Raw genomic sequence first — 18512 nt, forward strand, 5'->3', positions numbered from 1 at the left:
ATGTTGGCACTTTGAGACAAGATATTTTAAAGGAGGCACACAAAAGCGGATTCTCCATTCACCCGGGAAGTACTAAGATGTACCATGATTTAAAGGCGATGTTTTGGTGGCCGGGTATGAAGAATGATGTGGCGGAATATGTATCAAAGTGCTTAACTTGTCAAAAGGTAAAGATTGAACATCAAAGACCTTCCGGGATGTTGCAACCTTTAGAGATTCCACAATGGAAGTGGGAAAGTATTGCAATGGACTTTGTGTCTGGATTGCCAAGGACTAGGGCTGGTTTTGATGCTATCTGGGTGATTGTGGACCGACTGACGAAGTCAGCTCACTTTTTACCCATTCGGATGACTTACACCCTTGAGGAGCTAGCACGGTTATACATGGTGTACCTGCTACTATAATCTCTGATACTACATGGTGTACCTGCTACTATAATCTCTGATAGAGATCCTCGTTTCACTTCAAGGTTTTGGGGTGCATTTCAGAAAGCTTTTGGAACCCGATTAAGCTTGAGCACGGCTTACCATCCTCAAACAGATGGTCAATCTGAGAGGACGATCCAAACACTGGAGGATATGTTGAGAGCTTGTGTTTTGGACCAACCGGCGAGTTGGGATCGGTATATGCCATTAGTGGAGTTTGCATACAATAATAGTTATCATGCGAGCATCGGAATGGCTCCGTATGAGGCCTTGTATGGGAGGAAATGTCAATCTCCACTATGTTGGTATGAAGCTGGAGAGAAAAGCTTGTTGGGGCCGGAAATGATAGCTGAGACTACTGAACAAGTCAAGAAAATCCGTGATAGGATGCTTACGGCGCAGAGTCGTCAAAAGAGTTACGCCGATCAGAGGCGAAAGCCCTTAGAATTTGAGGAAGAAGATCATGTTTTCCTTAAGGTTACTCCGACCACGGGAGTAGGTAGGGCGATTAAGGCAAAGAAGTTGAATCCTCGATACATTGGTCCATTTCAAATCCTGGAGAGGATTGGACCGGTGGCGTATCGGATGGCTCTACCACCTCATCTTTCGAACCTGCACGACGTGTTTCACGTGTCGCAGCTTCGGAAGTACACTCCTGATGCTAGCCATGTGTTGGAACCTGAGTCGGTTCAGTTGAGGGAAAATTTGACGCTTCCAATGGCTACAGTCAGAATTGATGATACTAGTATCAAACGGTTGCGTGGAAAAGAGGTTTCATTAGTCAAAGTGGCTTGGAGTCGAGGCGGTATTGAGGAACACACTTGGGAACTTGAGTCGGAGATGCGAACGGATTATCCGCATTTATTCTCAGGTAATTGCATTTGAATTTTGTGGGCAAAATTCCCAATTAGGTGGGTAGAATGTAAAACCCGGTTAATTAACGGCTAATTAACCCATAAATGAGAATTTATTCTAGAAAGCCTAAAATGTGATTTTTATGGCTAAATGTGATAGAGGAGATTGAGACGAGAATTTCGGTACCAATTTTATAGAATTCGGACCAAGATTGGACCGAACGGGCCAAACCGGGCCAATTGGACCCAAAGTGGGCCATTGGCCCAACACAACTTAACCAAAACCCTAGTTTTCAGTACTCTCTCTCCTCATACAACACCAAACACGCTGAAAAGAGAAGAAATGGGGGAAGAATACTCTCTCAAACCTCTATCTCTCACTTGATCTTCAAACCACCATAACTTTTGATCTAGAGCTCCGATTGCCGCTTTGTTTACGGCCACGCGTTCACCGCGGAGAGCTCTACAAAACCCATACAATCAATCTTGAGGTAAGCCACAAGTTTCTGTTCGAAATTCCAGCCCTTATTTTCGACTTTCATGGGTGAAATGTTGAGATTTTGGGTTCTTTGATGTTATAGGACCCAACTCTCTTGAAGGAGAAGGTTAATCTTGTCTCCTTGGACCTTGGGTGTGGTAAGGTTCTTAACCCTAGTGTAATTTTGTTGTTTTATGATGTTTGGGTTTTGAGATGTTGTGTATGGGTATGATGGTTGTGGCTTAGGTTGTGTATGTGTGGATATTGGAGCTTGATTGGTGATTTTGAAAAGCTTGGAAAGGGTTTGGTGGTGAAAAATCTGTTCTTGGAGGTTTTGAGGCCTTGAGAGCTTGTGGATAAGTGGTTTGGAAGTGCTCCGGTGGAGCTTGGGAAAATCGGCTAAGGTATGGTTTCGGTTTCCCGTATCTAATATGTAATGTGGTAGGAAATACTTAGGCTAGAGGCCCTAAGATAGGCATTGAATGGTTGATGTTGTTGAATGATTGAGATATATGATGTGGTCATATATGTGATGATGATTATTGATGCCTTGGTGGTATGATGTATGAGAAATATGCATGTTGTGATATATGCTTGATGATTGGTTATGGTTGAATTGTGGGTTGAACCATGTTGATGGTGAGTATGATGTTGACAGTGTACAATAATGATTTATTGGAATTGGTATTGTTGAGAATTGGCATGAGTAAGAGTATATGATATGTCAATATATTTGAGTTGAGCCACTTGGGTGAAGTGGGTTAGCATGATGAGATAGTGATTTTGTATATTGTGGTAAAGTGTCAATGTGTGAGTTGAGGAGGCTTGATGTTGAAATTGATGTATTTTGATTGATTTCAAAGGAAAGGGATGAAAATGGCATGTTTTGATTGATTTTGAAAAGAGTTGGAAATGGCTTGTTTTGAAAATGGCACTTTGTGGTTTTTATGAAAAATATGGTTTTGGGGCATACTTTGGTGGGACATAACTTGGACTACGGATCTCTGTTTTGTGCCAAATCTATTTAGAAATGAAATTGGATCCGGGATGTCCATGCCGTTTGAAGAACGGGTGAAAAACGATTTAAAATGAGAAAGTTATGTCCGTTGGAAGATTGGGGTTTAAATTGGTGAATTCTGCAGCTTTTAACTTAGAAAATTTTTAGCAGAATGACCCCTTGCGCGTGGGCGCACTTGGCGCGTGCGCGCCGTTCTTCCCGAAAATGCCATCCACGCGTGAGCGTGATATGCGCGGGCGCGCCGATGGTGCTGCACCCAATGCCCAGCCATTTTCCAGAGAGTTATGCCAGAACTGTGCCAGTGTTGTGCCTGGGGCACGAGAACACCCACGCGTACGCGTGGTTGACGCGTACGCGTCGATTGGCAAGTTTTTAATCCACGCGTTAGCGTGCTTGACGCTTGCGCGTCGATGAAGTTTTTGAGGCCATCCGCGCGTGCGCGTGGAGTGCGCGTACGCGTGGACCTGTTTTCATCCCAAAGTTGATTTTTGAGTTTTAAAAGCCAAATTTCATACTTCTAAGCCTCCGAATCTCACCACTTATATCTTAAATCATTATGATATGACTAGCTATGAGAGAAGGCGCTAGTGGATGTGGTAACTTGCGAGTGAAGCAAGGGAAATGAATAATCAATGAGGATCATTGATGATTATGTGAGATGTGGAGGATGGTGGTGGAAGTGCTTGTTATGCCATTGGCCGAAGGGCCGTAATTGTTTATGAATTGGCTGGTTTTGGATTGAACCGTGAGCCGGAATAGCTGTGTATGCTATGGATATTGGCTGGTTCTGGATTGAACCGTGAGCCGGAATAGCTGTGTATGCTATGGATATTGGCTGGTTATGGATTTAACCGTGAGCCGGAATGGCTGATATGGATGTTGATCCATGGATGAGAATTCATGCATGTTTATGCTGAATTATTGATAATTGTGATTTGCACTTCCACTATCGGAGATACGAGTTTCCTTGGGCAGTAGCAGTGGCTAGCCACCACGTGCTCCAAGTTGAGACTTGATACTCTTTTGACCCTATGTCATAAGTGTGGCCGGGCACTGTGAAAGACCCGGATGAGTGGTGCGCGAAATTGTGAACAATACTTTTTCACAACTCTCATAATCCCCGGTCATGAACCCCAAAAACTTGGTAGTTCAATACCATGGCATTACACAACTTCGCACAACTAACCAGCAAGTGCACTGGGTCGTCCAAGTAATAAACCTTACGCGAGTAAGGGTCGATCCCACGGAGATTGTTAGTATTGAAGCAAGCTATGGTCATCTTGTAAATCTTAGTCAGGCAAACTCAATTGATATGATGATGAACGAAAATAACAATAAGATAGAGATACTTATGTAATTCATTGGTAGGAACTTCAGATAAGCGCATGAAGATGCCTTCCCTTCCGTCTCTCTGCTTTCCTACTGTCTTCATCCAATCCTTCTTACTCCTTTCCATGGCAAGCTTAAGCAAGGGTTTCACCGTTGTCAGTGGCTACCTCCCATCCTCTCAGTGAAAGCGATTGCATATGCTCTGTCACAGCATAGCGGAATTCATCTGTCGGTTCTCAATCAGGCCGGAATAGAATCCAGTGATTCTTTTGCATCTGTCACTAACGCCCCGCCCTCAGGAGTTTGAAGCACGTCACAGTCATTCAGTCATTGAATCCTACTCAGAATACCACAGACAAGGTTAGACCTTCCGGATTCTCTTGAATGCTGCCATCAGTTCTCGCCTATACCACGAAGATTCCGGTTAAAGAATCCAAGAGATATTCACTAGAGCCTTGATCGCTTGTAGAACAAGAGTGGTTGTCAGTCACCTTGTTCATGGGTGAGAATGATGATGAGTGTCACGGATCATCACATTCATCAAGTTGAAGAACAAGTGATATCTTGGATAAAGAACAAGCGGAATTGAATGGAAGAACAATAGTAATTGCATTAATACTCGAGGTACAGCAGAGCTCCACACCTTAATCTATGGTGTGTAGAAACTCCACCGTTGAAAATACATAAGCATAAGGTCTAGGCATGGCCGAATGGCCAGCCTCCCAATGATCTAAGAACTAAAATGTCCAAAGATGATCTAGAGATCTAAAGTGATCAAAAGATTTTTAATACAATAGTCAAAGGTCCTATATATAGAAAACTAGTAGCCTAAGGTGTACAGAAATGAGTAAATGACATAAAAATCCTCTTCCGGGCCCACTTGGTGTGTGCTTGGGCTGAGCAATGAAGCATTTTTCGTGCAGAGACTCTTCTTGGAGTTAAACGCCAGCTTTAGTGCCAGTTTGGGCGTTTAACTCCCATTTGGGTGCCAGTTCCAGCGTTTAACGCTGGGATTTCTGAGGGTGACTTTGAACGCCGGTTTGGGCCATCAAATCTTGGGCAAAGTATGGACTATCATATATTGCTGGAAAGCCCATGATGTCTACTTTCCAACGCCGTTGAGAGCGCGCCAATTGGGCTTCTGTAGTTCCAGAAAATCCACTTCGAGTGCAGGGAGGTCAGAGTCCAACAGCATCTGCAGTCCTTTTTGGTCTCTGAATCAGATTTTTGCTCAGGTCCCTCAATTTCAGCCAGAAAATACCTGAAATCACAGAAAAACACACAAACTAATAGTAAAGTCCAGAAAAGTGAATTTTAACTAAAAACTAATAAAAATATACTAAAAACTAACTAGATCATACTAAAAACATACTAAAAACAATGCCAAAAAGTATACAAATTATCCGCTCATCACAACACCAAACTTAAATTGTTGCTTGTCCCCAAGCAACTGAAAATCAAATAAGATAAAAAGAAGAGAATATGCAATGAATTCCAAAAACATCTATGAAGATCAGTATTAATTAGATGAGCGGGGCTTTTAGCTTTTTGCCTCTGAATAGTTTTGGCATCTCACTCTATCCTTTGAAATTCAGAATGGTTGGCTTCTTTAGGAACTCAGAGTCCAGATAGTGTTAATGATTCTCCTAGTAAAGTATGATGATTCTTGATCAAAGCTACTTATTGAGTCTTGGCTGTGGCCCAAAGCACTCTGTCTTCCAGTATTACCACCGGATACATACATGCCACAGACACATAATTGGGTGAACCTTTTCAGATTGTGACTCAGCTTTGCTAAAGTCCCCAATTAGAGGTGTCCAGGGTTCTTAAGCACACTCTTATTTGCCTTGGATCACAACTCTTTATTTCTTTCTATTTTTTTTTCGATTTTTTTTTTGAATAAAAATGCTTTCTTTTTTTTTTCTTGCTTCAAGAATCATTTTGATGATTTTTCAGATCCTCAGTAACATGTCTCCTTTTTCATCATTCTTTCAAGAGCCAACATTCATGAACCACAAATTCAAGATACATATGCACTGTTTAAGCATACATTCAGAGAACAAAAATATTGCCACCACATCAAAATAATTAACTGTTATAAAATTCAAAATTCATGCAATTCTTTCTTTTATCAATTAAGCCCATTTTTATTTAAGAAAGGTGATGGATTCATAGGACATTCATAACTTTAAGGCATAGACACTAAGACACTAATGATCACAAGACACAAACATGGATAAACATAAGCATAAAATTCGAAAAACAGAAGAATAAAGAACAAGGAAATCAAGGAACGGGTCCACCTTAGTGATGGCGGCTCTTTCTTGCTCTTGAAGATCCTATGGAGTGCTTGAGCTCCTCAATGTCTCTTCCTTGTCTTTGTTGCTCCTCCCTCATGATTCTTTGATCTTCTCTAATCTCATGAAGGATGATGGAGTGTTCTTGATGCTCCACCCTTAGTTGTCCCATGTTGGAACTCAATTCTCCTAGGGAGGTGTTCAATTGCTCCCAATAGTCTTGTGGAGGAAAGTGCATCCCTTGAGGAATCTCAGGGATCTCATGATGAGTGGGATCTCTTGTGTGCTCCATCCTTTTTTTAGTGATGGGCTTGTCCTCCTCAATGGGGGTGTCTCCCTCTATGTCAACTCCCACTGAATAACAGAGGTGACAAATGAGATGAGGAAAGGCTAACCTTGCCAAGGTAGAGGACTTGTCCGCCACCTTATAGAGTTCTTGGGCTATAACCTCATGAACCTCTATTTCTTCTCCAATCATGATGCTATGGATCATGATAGCCCGGTCTATGGTAACTTCGGACCGGTTGCTAGTGGGAATGATTGAGCGTTGTATGAACTCTAACCATCCTCTAGCCACGGGCTTGAGGTCATGCCTTCTTAATTGAACCGGCTTTCCTCTTGAATCTCTCTTCCATTGGGCACCCTCTTCACATATGACTGTGAGGACTTGGTCCAACCTTTGATCAAAGTTGACCCTTCTAGTGTAAGGATGTTCATCTCCTTGCATCACAGGCAAGTTGAACGCCACCCTCACACTCTCCGGACTAAAATCCAAGTATTTCCCCCGAACCATAGTAAGATAATTCTTTGGATTCGGGTTCACACTTTGGTCATGGTTCTTGGTGATCCATGCATTGGCATAGAACTCTTGAACCATCAAGATTCCGACTTGTTGAATGGGGTTGGTAAGAACTTCCCAACCTCTTCTTCGGATCTCATGTCGGATCTCCGGATATTCACCCTTTTTGAGTGAAAAAGGGACCTCGGGGATCACCTTCTTCAAGGCCACAACTTCATAGAAATGGTCTTGATGCACCCTTGAGATGAATCTCTCCATCTCCCATGACTCGGAGGTGGAAGCTTTTGCCTTCCCTTTCCTCTTTCTAGAGGTTTCTCCGGCCTTGGATGCCATAAATGGTTATGGAAAAACTAAAAGCAATGCTTTTACCACACCAAACTTAAAATGTTTGCTCGTCCTCGAGCAAAAGAAGAAAGAAGAGAGTAGAAGAAGAAGAAATGGAGGAGATGGAGAGGGCTTTGTGTTCGGCCAAAAGGGAGAAGAAGTAGTGTTTAAGGTGTGCGAAAATGAAGGAGTGAAGGAGGGTTTATATAGGAGAGGGGGAGAGAGATGTTCGGCCATTTGAGGGTGGGTTTGGGTGGGAAAGTGGTTTGAATTTGAATGGTGAGGTAGGTGGGGTTTTATGAAGGATGGATGTGAGTGGTGAAGAGAAAGATGGGATTTGATAGGTGAGGGGTTTTTGGGGAAGAGGTGTTGAGGTGATTGGTGAAGAAGAGAGAGAGTGGTAGGCTAGGTGGGGATCCTGTGGGGTCCACAGATCCTGAGGTGTCAAGGAAAAGTCATCCCTGCACCAAATGGCACTCAAAAACACGTTTTGAGCCAATTCTAGCGTTAAACACCGGGCTGGTGCCCATTTCTGGCGTTTAACGCCAGCATCTTGCCCCTTTCTGGCGTTTAACGCCAGTCTGGTGCCCCTTTCTGGCGTTAAACGCCCAGAATGGTGCCAGACTGGGCGTTAAACGCCCACCAGCTAACCTCACTGGCGTTTAAACGCCAGTGGGTGCATCCTCCAGGGTGTGCTGTTTTTCTTCCTGTTTTTCATTCTGTTTTTGCTTTTTCCATTGTTTTTGTGACTTCTTATGATCATCAACCTACAAAAAAGATAAAATAACAAAAGAAAATAGTTAATTATAAAACATTGGGTTGCCTCCCAACAAGCGCTTCTTTATTGTCACTAGCTTGACAGAGGACTCTCATGGAGCCTCAGAAATGCTCAGAACCGTGTTGGAACCTCCCAACACCAAACTTAGAGTTTGAATGTGGGGGTTCAACACCAAACTTAGAGTTTGGTTGTGGCCTCCCAATACCAAACTTAGAGTTTGACTGTGGGGGCTCTGTTTGGCTCTGTTTTGAGAGAAGCTCTTCATGCTTCCTCTCCATGATGACAGAGGGATATCCTTGGGCTTTAAACACCAAGGATTCTTCATTCACTTGAATGATCAACTCTCCTCTATCAACATCAATCACAGCCTTTGCTGTGGCTAGGAAGGGTCTGCCAAGGATGATGGATTCATCCATGCACTTCCCAGTCTCTAGGACTATAAAATCAGTAGGGATGTAATGGTTTTCAACTTTAACCAGAACACCCTCTACAAGTCCATGGGCTTGTTTTCTTGAGTTGTCTGCCATCTCAAGTGAGATTTTTGCAGCTTGCACCTCAAAGATCCCTAATTTCTCCATTACAGAGATGGGCATGAGGTTTACACTTGACCCTAAGTCACACAAGGCCTTCTTGAAGGTCATGGTGCCTATGGTACAAGGTATAGAAAACTTCCCAGGATCCTGTCTCTTTTGAGGCAATTTCTGCCTAGACAAGTCATCCAGTTCTTTGGTGAGCAAAGGAGGTTCATCCTCCCAAGTCTCATTTCCAAATAACTTGTCATTTAGCTTCATGATTGCTCCAAGGTATTTAGCAACTTGCTCCTCAGTGACATACTCATCCTCTTCAGAGGAGGAATACTCATCAGAGCTCATGAATGGCAGAAGTAAGTTCAATGGAATCTCTATGGTCTCAGTCTGAGCCTCAGATTCCCATGGTTCCTCATTGGGGAACTCATTGGAGGCCAGTGGACGTCCAGTGAGGTCTTCCTCAGTGGCGTTCACTGCCTTTTCTTCCTCCCAGAATTCGGCCATGTTGATGGCCTTGCACTCTCCTTTTGGATTTTCTTCAGTATTGCTTGGGAGAGTACTAGGAGGGAGTTCAGTAATTTTCTTGCTTAGCTGACCCACTTGTCCCTCCAAATTTCTAATGGAGGACCTTGTTTCAGTCATGAAACTTTGAGTGGTTTTGATCAGATCAGAGACCATGGTTGCTAAGTCAGAGGTATTCTGCTTAGAGCTCTCTGTCTGTTGCTGAGAAGATGATGGAAAAGGTTTGCTATTGCTAAACCTGTTTCTTCCACCATTATTGTTATTGAAACCTTGTTGAGGTCTCTGTTGATCCTTCCATGAAAGATTTGGATGATTCCTCCATGAAGGATTGTAGGTGTTTCCATAGGGTTCTCCCATGTAATTCACCTCTTCTATTGAAGGGTTCTCAGGATCATAAGCTTCTTCCTCAGATGAAGCTTCCTTAGTACTGCTTGGTGCATTTTGCATTCCAGACAGACTTTGAGAAATCATATTGACTTGTTGGGTCAATATTTTGTTCTGAGCCAAAATGGCATTCAGAGTGTCAATCTCAAGAACTCCTTTCTTCTGACTAGTCCCATTGTTCACAGGATTTCTTTCAGAAGTGTACATGAATTGGTTATTTGCAACCATTTCAATCAGTTCTTGAGCTTCAGTAGGCGTCTTCTTCAAATGAAGAGATCCTCCAGAAGAGCTATCCAAAGACATCTTGGACAGTTCAGAGAGACCATCATAGAAAATACCTATGATGCTCCATTCAGAAAGCATATCAAAAGGACATTTTCTGATTAATTGTTTGTATCTTTCCCAAGCTTCATAGAGGGATTCTCCTTCCTTCTGTCTGAAGGTTTGGACTTCCACTCTAAGCTTACTCAATTTTTGAGGTGGAAAGAACTTTGCCAAGAAGGCATTGACTAGCTTTTCCCAAGAGTCCAGGCTTTCTTTAGGTTGAGAGTCCAACCATGTTCTAGCTCTGTCTCTTACAGCAAAAGGGAATAGCATCAGTCTGTAGACCTCAGGGTCAACCCCATTAGTCTTGACTGTGTCACAGATTTGCAAGAACTCAGCTAAAAACTGATGAGGATCTTCCAATGGAAGTCCATGGAACTTGCAATTCTGTTGCATTAGAGAAACTAATTGAGGCTTAAGCTCAAAGTTGTTTGCTCCAATGGCAGGGATAGAGATGCTTCTCCCATAGAAGTCGGGAGTAGGTGCAGTAAAGTCACCCAGCACCTTCCTTGCATTGTTGGCATTGTTGTTGTTTTCGGCTGCCATGAGTTCTTCTTCCTTGAAGAATTCGTTCAGGTGCTCTAAAGAGAGTTGTGCTTTGGCTTCTCTTAGCTTTCTCTTCAAGGTCCTTTCAGGTTCAGGATCAGCCTCAACAAGAATGCCTTTGTCTTTGCTCCTGCTCATAAGAAAGAGAAGGGAACAAGAAAATGTGGAATCCTCTATGTCACAGTATAGAGATTCCTTTAGGTGTCAGAGGAAAAGAAGAGTAGAAGACAGAAGTGAAAAATTCGAACTTAACAAAGGAGATGGAGTTCGAATTTTGCATTAAGGGATAGTGTTAGTCCATAAATAGAAGGATGTGAGAAGGAGGGAAGTAATTTTCGAAAATTAAGTGAAAAATTTTGAAAACATTTTTGAAAAAAACATTACTTAATTTTCGAAAATGAAAATGGAAAAGAAATCAAGTGATTTTTGAAAAAGATTTTGAAATTAGAAATCAAAAAGATTTGATTGAAAACTATTTTGAAAAAGATGTGGTTAAGAAGATATGATTGATTAAAAAAATGTGATTGAGAAGATATGATTTGAAAAACATTTTAAAAAGATTTGATTTGAAAATTAAAAAAAAACTTGACTAACAAGAAAAGATATGATTCAAACATTAAACCTTTCTCAACAGAAAAGGTAACATACTTGAAATGTTGAATCAAATCATTGATTGATAGTAAGTATCTTAAAAAATGGAAAGAAATTGGTTTTGAAGAAGATTTGATTGGAAAATTGATTTGAAAAAGATTTGATTTTGAAAAGATTTTGAAAACTTAAAAAAAAATTTGATTTGAAAACAAAATCTTCCCTTCTAGCCATCCTGGCGTTAAACGCCCAGAATGGTATCCATTCTGGCGTTTAATGCCCAAAATGCTACCCTTTTGGGCGTTAAACGCCCAACCAGGTACCCTGGCTGGCGTTTAAACGCCAGTCTGTCCTTCTTCACTGGGCGTTTTGAACGCCCAGCTTTTTCTGTGCAATTCCTCTGCTGTATGTTCTGAATCTTCAATTCTCTGTATTATTGACATGAAAAGACACAAATTAAAAATATTTTTGGATTTTTAATAATAAGGACAAACCAAAATGCAACAAGAATCAAATAACAATGCATGCAAGATACCAAACTTAGCAGTTTGTATACTACTGACATTAACAAAATGAAAATGCATATGAGACACACAAAACAATCAAGTCAATTGAATTCAAAGATCAGAGCAAGTAAATCATCAAGAACATCTTGAAGATCACCAAGATACATGAATGAATGCATGCAATTGACACCAAACTTATGATGAGACACTAGACTCAAACAAGAAATATTTTTGGATTTTATGATTTTTTTAATTTTTTTTTTTTGTGTTTTTCGAAAATCAAGTGGAAAAAGGTATCAAAATTCTTAATGAGAATTCCAGGAATCAGTGCAATGCTAGTCTAAGACTCCGGTCTAGGAATTAGACATGGCTTCACAGCCAGCCAAGCTTTCATAGAGAGCTTCGGTCCAAAACACTAGACATGGCCAGAGGCCAGCCAAGCCTTAGCAGATCATTGCTCCAAAAGCAAGATTGATAAAAATCAACAAGCTTTTGTGGTGATAAGTTGAAACCTCGGTCCAATGAAATTAGACATGGCTTCTCAGCCAGCCAGATTTCAACAAATCATCATGAAACTCTAGAACTCATCTTCAAGAATTTCGAAAAAAAGAAAAAAAATAAATAAATACCTAATCTAAGCAACAAGATGAACCGTCAGTTGTCCAAACATGAACAATCCCTGGCAATAACGCCAAAAACTTGGTGTTGTTGCCGGATCTTGGCACTGATGTTACCAAAAGCTTGCTCAAAACTTGAACAATCCCCGGCAACGGCGCCAAAAACTTGGTGTTGTTGCCGGATCTTGGCACTGATGTTACCAAAAGCTTGCTCAAAACTTGAACAATCCCCGGCAACGGCGCCAAAAACTTGGTGCGCGAAATTGTGAACAATACTTTTTCACAACTCTCATAATCCCCGGTCATGAACCCCAAAAACTTGGTAGTTCAATACCATGGCATTACACAACTTCGCACAACTAACCAGCAAGTGCACTGGGTCGTCCAAGTAATAAACCTTACGCGAGTAAGGGTCGATCCCACGGAGATTGTTAGTATTGAAGCAAGCTATGGTCATCTTGTAAATCTTAGTCAGGCAAACTCAATTGATATGATGATGAACGAAAATAACAATAAGATAGAGATACTTATGTAATTCATTGGTAGGAACTTCAGATAAGCGCATGAAGATGCCTTCCCTTCCGTCTCTCTGCTTTCCTACTGTCTTCATCCAATCCTTCTTACTCCTTTCCATGGCAAGCTTAAGCAAGGGTTTCACCGTTGTCAGTGGCTACCTCCCATCCTCTCAGTGAAAGCGATTGCATATGCTCTGTCACAGCATAGCGGAATTCATCTGTCGGTTCTCAATCAGGCCGGAATAGAATCCAGTGATTCTTTTGCGTCTGTCACTAACGCCCCGCCCTCAGGAGTTTGAAGCACGTCACAGTCATTCAGTCATTGAATCCTACTCAGAATACCACAGACAAGGTTAGACCTTCCGGATTCTCTTGAATGCTGCCATCAGTTCTCGCCTATACCACGAAGATTCCGGTTAAAGAATCCAAGAGATATTCACTAGAGCCTTGATCGCTTGTAGAACAAGAGTGGTTGTCAGTCACCTTGTTCATGGGTGAGAATGATGATGAGTGTCACGGATCATCACATTCATCAAGTTGAAGAACAAGTGATATCTTGGATAAAGAATAAGCGGAATTGAATGGAAGAACAATAGTAATTGCATTAATACTCGAGGTACAGCAGAGCTCCACACCTTAATCTATGGTGTGTAGAAACTCCACCGTTGAAAATACATAAGCATAAGGTCTAGGCATGGCCGAATGGCCAGCCTCCCAATGATCTAAGAACTAAAATGTCCAAAGATGATCTAGAGATCTAAAGTGATCAAAAGATTTTTAATACAATAGTCAAAGGTCCTATATATAGAAAACTAGTAGCCTAAGGTGTACAGAAATGAGTAAATGACATAAAAATCCTCTTCCGGGCCCACTTGGTGTGTGCTTGGGCTGAGCAATGAAGCATTTTTCGTGCAGAGACTCTTCTTGGAGTTAAACGCCAGCTTTAGTGCCAGTTTGGGCGTTTAACTCCCATTTGGGTGCCAGTTCCAGCGTTTAACGCTGGGATTTCTGAGGGTGACTTTGAACGCCGGTTTGGGCCATCAAATCTTGGGCAAAGTATGAACTATCATATATTGCTGGAAAGCCCAGGATGTCTACTTTCCAACGCCGTTGAGAGCGCGCCAATTGGGCTTCTGTAGCTCCAGAAAATCCACTTCGAGTGCAGGGAGGTCAGAATCCAACAGCATCTGTAGTCCTTTTTGGTCTCTGAATCAGATTTTTGCTCAAGTCCCTCAATTTCAGCCAGAAAATACCTGAAATCACAGAAAAACACACAAACTAATAGTAAAGTCCAGAAAAGTGAATTTTAACTAAAAACTAATAAAAATATACTAAAAACTAACTAGATCATACTAAAAACATACTAAAAACAATGCCAAAAAGTATACAAATTATCCGCTCATCAATGAGCTCGCCCCCGTAAATATTCACCAGTGAGGGTGATGGATATAGATCATGATTATGATCAAGTTTATGACGAGTATAACTCGAGTTGGGAATGCATGAGAGAGGGACAGTCCAATGGTTAGCTACCAGGACTTGTCGGGTTGGCTCTATAACCGACAGATGATATCATCAGCCACTAGGGACAGGCATTCATCATATGCATACTATATGAATTGTTTAAGATTGCCTATTTGACTGCATATAACTTGCTAATTGTCTAAATGTCTTACTTGTTCCTATTTGTACATTTCTTGTTTGATATAATTGTGTTTGCTACATTATATCCTGCTGGTGGTTGGGAGGTTTGAAGGAATTGGAAAGGGAAGTATTAGTTAGACTGAAGTATCTTTAGTCAGATGCCCTTTATGGTTTAGCTTGTTTATAAGCTTTGATATTATTTGGAGGAAGTTCTAGGATTGCCTTCGACTTTCCTCCATTATTATGTATTATATATGTGGAAGCTGTTACCATGCTGGGGACCTCTGGTTCTCACCCATGCGGATTTTGTGGTTTTCAGATGCAGGACGTGATGTTTCCCGTTGAGGCATGCTGGAGACTTCTGTAATTGCGAAGATCCTTTGTCCTCGGGGCTATGTTTTGGTTTATACGTTTTGCTTAGATACTTTTATCTCCATTGAATAATACAAACTGTGATGACTCCTCTTATGGGAGATTTTGGAGAATAGGTTTTATGTATTTGTGTCCCTTTGGGTTTCCTTTGGGGTTTTCCTTATTTCTATCATATGTATATATTGTTATGCTCGGACCGGTTATCTTCGCAGCCGGATCTTGAGTCTTGATATTCCTGTTTTTGACACTCCTTTATATATATATAATCACGCGTTGGTTATCCTTGTTCGTTACGTTATCGATCGGAGTGTTGCGCTTTCGAGTTGCGGTTTTTTGTTTACCCTTTTTCTACAAAGGCTCCTAGTTATAATCAATCATTCATACTACTATATGTACTAAACTTTTATTTTTGAGGTCGTAATACCTTGCCATCTTTGAATTATGACTTAAGCATAAGACTCTGTATGGTAGGGTGTTACATAGCACACAATTCCCTAAAAAACTCACTTATCTTTGTGAGAGATTTTTAGATGTTAGTGAAAAGTTCTCCAAACTGGCACCAGAGCTGGCGTTTAACTTCAAGAAAAGCCTATGCATGTGAAAGCTTCAATACTCAGCCCAAGCACACACCAAGTGGGCCCCAGAAGTAGATTTCGGCATCATTTACTTATTTCTGTAAATCCTAGGTCACTAGTTCATTATAAATAGGACCTTTTACTATTGTATTTTCATATTTTTGATCATCTGTGATCTTTTGATCATCTTTGATCTTGGGATCAGGTCTTTGAACCCTTTTTCATTTGTTTCATGCTATTTGGGATGGCCATGCCTAGACCTTGTTCTTATGTATTTTCAACAGTGGAGTTTTTACACATCATAGATTAAGGTGTGGAGCTCTAATGTTTCTCATGAATTAATGCAAAGTACTATTATTCTTCTATTCAATTCACGCTTATTCTTGTTCTAAGATATTCACTCGTACTTTAACCTGATGGATGTGATGATCCGTGACACTCATCATCATCCTTCCTTATGAACGTGTGCCTGACAACCACTTCCGTTCTATCTGCGAGAGCTTGAGTGTATATCTCTTGGCCTCCTGGTTCACGATGCATGGTTGCCTCTCCTGACAACAGAGCTTTCATTTCGTGCAATCAAAGTCTTCGTGGTATAAGCTAGAATCAAATGGGCGGCATTCTTGAGATCCGGAAAGTCTAAACCTTGTCTGTGGTATTCCGAGTAGGATCTGGGATGGGATGACTGTGACGAGCTTCAAACTCACAACTGTGGGGCGCAGTGACAGTGTGCAAAAGGATCAATGGATCTTATTCTGACACGATCGAAAATCGACAGCTGATTAGCCATGCAAAAAATCGTAGAGGACCATTTTTACTGAGAGGATGGATGGTAGCCATTGACAACGGTGATCCACCTACATACAGCTTGCCATGGAAAGGAGTATGAACGATTGGATGAAGGCAATAGAAAAGCAGAGGCTCAGAGGGAACAAAGTATCTTCATACGCTTATCTGAAATTTTGCATAAGTATTTCTATCCTATTTTATGTTCTATTTCATTCTTTTAATTATCAAAATCCCATAACCATTTGAATCCGCCTGACTGATATTTACAAGATGACCATAGCTTTCTTCAAGCCGACAATCTCTGTGGGATCGACCTTTACTCACGTAAGGTATTACTTGGACGACCCAGTACACTTGCTGGTCAGCTACACAAAGTTGTGTATCACGATTTCGTGTACCACTAGCAAAATTTACAAACAGTGAGTTCTGCATCCTAGTTTCAAAATTAGCTTCTTTGTCTTATAATGGTTACAGAAGATTCCAATAGTTTCGTCTAGTACTGGTTGGCGGCTCACTTATCAAATGACTCTTGGGTGTGGTTTGACTCAGATTTAATACTCATCATTCGTACATAAGCAAACAACTTAGAGTGAACACAACCCTCAAACAATGGTTGTGCGACAGACTCTAACAGATGATAAAATCTAGCTGCATCCGAGTTAGGCTCTTCCTCGACACTTTTCATAGCTTGAACCCCAACTACATCAAAGACCATATTATTGTATCTATCTTGGTTATCCTATTAATTCATGTCTTCCATATTTGTTTCTCTTATCAAATTAACCCATCCATGATCGACCCTCAGGCATATTCGCAATAAGTGCAGACCGATTGATTCCTTACTCATCAACTTCTATGTGTTCAGTCGACACCCAACGCCCATCCTTGAACCCATTATGATAAAGGTATAAGATTATATCCGAATCCCCTAGCCACTTAGTCGGCTAACACTTATATCATGGAGACCTAGATACCCCTTGAAACCTATAAGGTTCCATGTTGAATACATAAGCAACAAACTGATTAACCCTCTCAAAGAACTTAGGTTTTATTTCTCTTCCCTCATTGCCTGTTATATCTATCATACATCCACAAATAATTACTTGGAATCATATTCCATAAACAACTTAGAATTCAACCAACAACACGACTTAATTATTATTTTTTTATTTTGATAGAGTTTCGGCTACAATTAGCGACCTCCACCAAATATAGTTTTCACATTCTACAAATAAAATATGTGTTTACACAAATTTAACTAAAATTCGGCAGAGTTTTTCCTTAACTCAGATACTTCCACCAAAAAATTCCTCAGTTTAGACAATTTCAACCATATATTAAAACAAGCAAATATTCAAGCAAACATGAAATCCTAGTTGTTCTAGTGTGCATTCCCTTATTACTCCGCAATTTTCTAGTAAACAAGGGTTTTGTGAACGTGCCACTAGGCAATTTTCTTCCACTTCTGTCCTAAAACACTATCTTAGGAAAAGTAAGTCTCGCATAAAACTTAAACAATTAACATGTCTAGGAAAGAAAATCTTAGGTCAAAATCTGATGGTAAAAGACGCGCCATTTTAAATTGAATTTGTACCATCTGTTATTGTTAGATTTTTGGACGGTTTCTCCATTCTGACGATATCGCTAACAACCCGATAAAACTGTCAAACTAACCGTTCCAATGGTAAAACTGCCGGTAATGGTTGTGTCAAATCTGACGGTAAATCCAATAATTTCTAACGTAGTTCTTGTAGTGAAACTCACAAATCAAAACCAAAAAGAAGAAAAATACACAAAATAAAACTGTAATTATGTAGCAAATTTCTTCAACCACATACCTCATTTCAACAATTTCAACTATCGAAATGATGCACCAGGTATCTTGAACACATCGTCCAAATTTAAGCATAATACCACTGTTAATAAATTTGTAGTAGCTGATTTACTCCACAACTATTGCTTTCCACACTCTACTACCATCCCTCCTCTCCCTCCGCCTCTCCGCTGCTTTTGCCTCTCCCTCTGCTCCATCATCTTCAGAATGTGGTCCTTTACTAACTAAAATTTTCTCAAACCCTACCTGACCCCTTTCTTATGCTTCTCATTAGTAGATGTGAACAGAACCGAACCAATGGCATAGGAGCCTTCTTCCCCAGGTGGTTCTTTGGGATTCAAAATGGTCGATAAAGTTTAAGCTGTGATTCGAAAGAGTCTTGAATGTATTCTTTCATTTTTTCCTTTTTCATCCTTCACTAATTAATCCCACAATTCAGATTACTTTTGAATTAGATTAGACATTTT

The 18512-nt window shown here is 40.8% G+C and overlaps 1 protein-coding gene and 1 non-coding gene across 2 annotated transcripts in view; one reads left to right on the forward strand and one right to left on the reverse strand.

The window, feature by feature from the left end:
• LOC112722901 (pentatricopeptide repeat-containing protein At4g16835, mitochondrial-like) overlaps window positions 1-18512 on the reverse strand; it is a 46098-nt gene that overhangs the window by 21780 nt on the left and 5806 nt on the right. The gene's annotated exons all lie outside the window — the stretch shown is intronic.
• LOC112765631 (small nucleolar RNA R71) lies at window positions 10093-10200 on the forward strand. The gene has a single exon (XR_003183854.1). It is a non-coding gene; the product is annotated as a small nucleolar RNA R71 (small nucleolar RNA).

Source organism: Arachis hypogaea, chromosome 2 (assembly GCF_003086295.3).
Source record: "Arachis hypogaea cultivar Tifrunner chromosome 2, arahy.Tifrunner.gnm2.J5K5, whole genome shotgun sequence".
Classification (NCBI taxonomy): Eukaryota; Viridiplantae; Streptophyta; class Magnoliopsida; order Fabales; family Fabaceae; genus Arachis; species Arachis hypogaea.